Source organism: Pseudophryne corroboree, chromosome 11 (assembly GCF_028390025.1).
Source record: "Pseudophryne corroboree isolate aPseCor3 chromosome 11, aPseCor3.hap2, whole genome shotgun sequence".
Lineage (NCBI taxonomy): Eukaryota > Metazoa > Chordata > Amphibia > Anura > Myobatrachidae > Pseudophryne > Pseudophryne corroboree.
In genome coordinates, this window is record NC_086454.1 from 143950472 (window position 1) to 143956471 (window position 6000).

The window sequence follows — 6000 nt, forward strand, 5'->3', positions numbered from 1 at the left end:
CATAGGGAGCAGTTGGGGTGTATCAGGGACACATAGGGGGCAGTCGGGGTGTATCAGGGACACATAGGGAGCAGTCGGGGTGTATCAGGGACACATAGGGGTCAGTCGGGGTGTATCAGGGACACATAGGGAGCAGTCGGGGTGTATCAGGGACACATAGGGGGCAGTCGGGGTGTATCAGGGACACATAGGGGGCAGTCGGGGTGTATCAGGGACACATAGGGGGCAGTCGGGGTGTATCAGGGACACATAGGGAGCAGTCGGGGTGTATCAGGGACACATAGGGAGCAGTCGGGGTGTACAAGGGACACATAGGGGGCAGTCGGGGTGTATCAGGGACACATAGGGGGCAGTCGGGGTGTATCAGGGACACATAGGGAGCAATCGGGAGTGTATCAGGGACACATAGGGGGCAGTCGGGGTGTGTCAGGGACACATAGGGAGCAGTCGGGGTGTACAAGGGACACATAGGGGGCAGTCGGGGTGTATCAGGGACACATAGGGGGCAGTCGGGGTGTATCAGGGACACATAGGGAGCAGTCGGGGTGTATCAGGGACACATAGGGAGCAGTCGGGGTGTACAAGGGACACATAGGGGGCAGTCGGGGTGTATCAGGGACACATAGGGGGCAGTCGGGGTGTATCAGGGACACATAGGGAGCAATCGGGAGTGTATCAGGGACACATAGGGGGCAGTCGGGGTGTGTCAGGGACACATAGGGAGCAGTCGGGGATATCAGGGACACATAGGGAGCAGTTGGGGTGTATCAAGGACACATAGGGGGCAGTCGGGGTGTATCAGGGACATATAGGGAGCAGTCGGGTGTATCAGGGACACATAGGGAGCAGTCAGGGTGTATCAGGGACACATAGGGAGCAGTTGGGGTGTATCAGGGACACATAGGGGGCAGTCGGGGTGTATCAGGGACACATAGGGGGAAGTCGGGGTGTATCAGGGACACATAGGGAGCAGTCGGGGTGTATCAGGGACACATAGGGAGCAGTCGAGGTGTATCAGGGACACATAGGGAGCAGTCGGGGTGCATCAGGGACATATAGGGAGCAGTCGGAGTATATCAGGGACACATAGGGAGCAGTCAGGGTGTATCAGGGACACATAGGGAGCAGTCGGGGTGTATCAGGGCAATAGGGAGCCGTCAGATGTGCAGCATAATTTAGGGCATTGGGCTGTACTAGAGAAGCTGCTCTGGGTGTACTGTACATCAGGCAAGTAGAGACAATAACTTACCTGAAGTAGTAGCAGCAGCAGTGCCAGTCTCGGTGCCCCCGGCCTCCTGTGTCCAGTGATGGGGCTCCTGGAATGTTCACTCCCCGTGGCTGATCCTGTGAAGGGCGGAATCACTGACTTCCGCACCAACCAGATGATAGGTGTCTGAGCTGGAGGAGCTTTTGTAGAGAGGCGGCCACTTGTCCCTGGGAAGGGGTCAGCAAGCCACCTGCAAGTACATGGTAAGCTTAGCTGGCCTCAGCGATGTGATCTGGCGCCGGCTTATATGAAGTCAATGGCACCCTGAGCCGTCATCCTCATAGTAAAGTTCCGCCTATGGCTCCTACTGGCGTGTCCCAGGCTGCATGATAAGTAATATACTAAATGCCACTGGCACCCGGCCTCCTCCTCGGGCTCCAGCAGCTCCGTCACCGTGTCCTGCTTACACGGTTTGTGGTCCCAGGCGGGGGCGGGTGAGTGAGCTAGCGACGCTGGAGGTGCTGGTGGAAACAACCCCGGACATGTGGCTCTAACCTAATGGTAGCACCGGCCCTGTGTGCGTGTGCGTAGATAAAAATAAAAAGTAAATCCCACAAAACATCACTACCCTCCACCACCCCCCCCCCCCACACACACACATACACACACATTACATTGCACCATCCCCAAATAACTTCAATATACTATAATACAAGACAGTACACAACCCCATGATGGTGATACAACCCCCACACAATATTATTTACCCAACCCACTCCCCTAAACATAATATTAATACAAAACCCTTATATAATATTAATATATACCCCAAACCCTATATATATATATATATATATATATATATATATATATATATATATACACAAGTTTTTGCTCCGGCACTCGGCTCAGCCCCTGCTATGGGGCTGACTTGCTCAGGTGCCCTCCTCCAGGGATGAAACCCTTTGCATAACACCAAACGATAATGATGAGGCGGCACTCAGAGTCTTGTGAAGTGACAACAAACTGTATTAGTGCAAAATCAACGTTTCGGGGTTTCCCCCTTCGTCAGGATGACGAAGGGGGAAACCCCGAAACGTTGATTTTGCACCAATACAGTTTGTTGTCACTTCACAAGACTCTGAGTGCCGCCTCATCATTATCGTTTGGTATATATATATATATATATACACATATAAACATATAAAACATCAATCCCCCCACAGCAAGTTTTGTCCAGAGGTTTATCATTCATCCCGACTGCTAAGCGTGACCCGTTCAACTGGCAGATAGAAAAATACCGTCTGCAGCGACAACTTAAACTGAAAGAACATTTTCACAAACAGGCGCCATTAGCAGAGAATTTACAAATCCCTAGTAAACTGCAGAAAATTCTGCCCAAATCTAAATTTGAACCGCAGTCTCAAAATGCTTCAATTAAAACGTTCGGCAGATTGTTGGATGAACAGACTAACATGCATGTGACTAACATGCCACAATTATGTTACAATTTAACCAAAGCCGAAAATGAAGCCCTACACCATCTTGCAGCACAGGACAATCTCATTTTTCGCCCTGCGGATAAAGGCGGGGCACTAGTGATCCAGAACAAAAAGGACTATAAAGATGAAATCCAGCGCCAACTACAAGATTCTGAGACATATTGTCGGCTGACTAAGGATCCCACCAATGAATTTAAATGTCAACTTACTACACTACTAGATAGTGCAGTACATGAGGGTTTAATAACGAGTGCTATACGCAATGCTCTAATTCCAACTCATCCCATTACTATATACACCCAAAATTCATAAGTCCCTTAGTAAACCACCAGGGCGCCCCATTATTTCCGCTCGATCATCCCTATTTCAACCTGTTGCTTTATATTTAGATTCTTTGCTCCAACCATGCATACAAACGCATCCGCGGTTCCTGTTAGATACCACTTCGTTACTTCACAAATTACAGCAACTACCTAGGTTTGATGACAATGTTTTACTTTGCAGTATTGATGTTCAAAACCTATGTACAGTGATCCCCCATGATATGGGCCTTGCGGTTATGGAGCAATACTTGAGTAACCATGTTGAATTTCATGGCACTAGTTTGAAACTGTGCATTCAATTATTACAAATGACCTTACAAAAATTTTTTTTCTTGTATGATGGGCAGATCTATCTGCAACTGAAGGGGTGTGCCATGGGGTCTTCTATGGCCCCGGCGTACTCCAACATTTTCATATTTCAAGTAGAACAGGAAATATTTTTCACAGATCCCGATGTGGCGAGCAGTATATTGTTTTACTGCCGCTGCATCGACGATCTGCTGTTAATCTGGCAGGGTCCCAAGAGCAGACTTGAGGAGGTCATTCAAGCGCACAATATGTTGCAGCACCCTATTAAACTCACTTATACTATCAGCGATCATGCCATCAATTATCTAGATGTACACATCTCTCTTGAACAGGGAATGATAACAACTTCCCTCTATTCTAAAGCCACCGATAAGAACAATATGTTGCATTATAAGAGCTTTCACCCTCAGCCACTTAAGAGGGGGCTGCCATTCTCCCAGCTCCTTAGAGTTAGACGCATTACCTCTGACCCTGTCATAGCGAATGCTCAGATGGATGAGATGATAGAGCAGTTCGCCAAACGGGGCTATCCTATGCACCTTCTTACAGCCGCTAAGGATAAGGCATTGAGGGTAGAGCGGGAGACACTAATTGGCCCTTCCAAAACTCACAATCCAGAAAGCCCAATGATCCCTTGGGTGGTGCAATACCATGCTGCCAGTACAGGGATCAACCAGATCTCTAAAAAATTGTGGCCTATCATCCAGAGTGACCCTGAATTGGGACTACAAAATACCAAATTGATGTCCTGTTACAAACGTAATAAAAATCTTAGAGATATCCTAGTCAAAGCAGATGTCTCCCAACATGTATCTCCTCAACTTATGTTTAATAAAAAGGGATGCATCCGGTGTACTTGCACTACGTGCCAGTTTCTAATACCGGGCGACACGTTTCAACACCCCCAATCTGGCAAGACTATGTATATTCTTCACACGCTTACATGTTCCTCCAAATTTGTCATATACCAGCTTATATGCCCCTGTGGGCTGTCATATATCGGCAAAACAGAACGAATGTTCAAAGAACGTATGGCAGCCCATAGGTCAGCAATTAAATTAGCTATTGCCAAGGGTACAAGCGAACAGCCTGTAGCAAGGCACTTTGCCCACAGTAGACATCCATTGACCACGCTCAAATACCGTATGATCGACCACGTACCGGCCGCTATTCGAGGTGGTGATCGGGGAGGCAAACTCCTTAGGTTGGAAGCACGATGGATCTATCGTTTAGGCACTATCCACCCAAGGGGACTCTATGAGTCCCAGGGATTTAACTGTTTTTTATAACTAATACAGTTATCCTAGTTTCCTTGCTCATTTATGTAGCTTGACTTTATCGGTAGCTGCATTTGTTTTCTGCGTCTGCAACTGCCACCGCTGATAAACCCACTAGTGTTTCTGACCATTTGCTATTGCAAATTAGATCTACCTATATTACTCTGGGGGCATACAGGAGGACATTTTAGGGTCATTAGATTGAGTGTCCAAATTTACATCCTCTGAGCCCTATGCGTCACTACTGTTTATTTTATGCTGAGTAAGCATGTTGCTATGACATGTCCCAAGTATTTATGGGTGTTAGATACTATTGTGATCTCTTTGTACGAGAACCTTGTACTGCAAATATCATGTTTTATGCATAGACACTGCCTTGGATTTTAGTACACTATCTACCATCCATGGCTATATACTGCAGTTATGGATGCATGCTAATAGTATCCAGTTACGCTTTTCAGATTCGTCTGTAGCATTTTTCCTGCTTGTTTCCATAGCAATTTGTCTGTCCTGTATACGTTGTTATGGTGATGGGGAGCACTCATGGGGGAAGTGACGTAGGTTGACGTCACTATAGCTGCGCCAGACGGAGCGGGCGGCCTCCCGCCGGCCACACGCGGCAGGTTCACAGGGTGATTAGTAGCCTTTAAAGGTAAGATTGTTTTGTATGTATTTGTAACCTGAGGAAAATGCCTTAATAATAAAACGGCATTGAAACTTGTTTTACTAAACTGCCCATCTGAGAGATTCATTTAACAAGACACCAGGAGTGCTACGTTTGCTGGCTGTGTATATTTATATATATATATATATATATATATATATATATATATATATACATACATACACATATAAACATATAAAACACCAATCCCCCCACAGATCCTTACCTTTGATTGTGGTAGGTTGCAGTCTCTACATATTCCCTCCCTGGTTCATCCCACGGAGCTGGCTGGGGAGAAATCATATCTTCCCAAATAGATCGGGGAAAGGGGCGTGGCCTTCGGCGTAAGGGGGCGGAGCCTCAGGAGGGGAGGGAGAATGTATGTATGCTGCAGTAGAGATTGGTGGCTGGTGCAGGGGGAGGGAGTGGCCATGCAAAGAGGGTAGGGGGGGAGCAGTCATCGGGTACTGCTGCTGCTGGCTCTGCTGCTGCAGACATGTCAGACTGTGACATGTCTGCATTCTCGGCCAGACAGCAGCTGAAAGGGGTGGGGGCGTGCTTTCATATGAGCTGAAAGCACGCCCCATTCTAAAGCGGCACTTCTGTAAGGTGCCGCTTCTGCTGTTTTTTTAACGGGCTTTCACTGTCCAGCGCATGGCCCCGCCCCCCTCTTCCTGCTCTCTCACAGTGACAGCCGGACATTTAACACACGATTTTT

General features: G+C 47.6%; 1 long non-coding RNA gene across 1 annotated transcript in view; it reads right to left on the reverse strand.

Annotated features, from left to right (window-relative positions):
• LOC134969149 (uncharacterized) overlaps positions 1 to 5559 on the reverse strand; it is a 99538-nt gene extending 93979 nt beyond the window's left edge. Inside the window, exon 1 of the long non-coding RNA XR_010189411.1 lies at positions 5509 to 5559. This is a non-coding gene — a long non-coding RNA (uncharacterized LOC134969149). The remainder of the gene's footprint in view (positions 1 to 5508) is intronic.
• Positions 5560 to 6000: the final 441 nt, after the last annotated feature.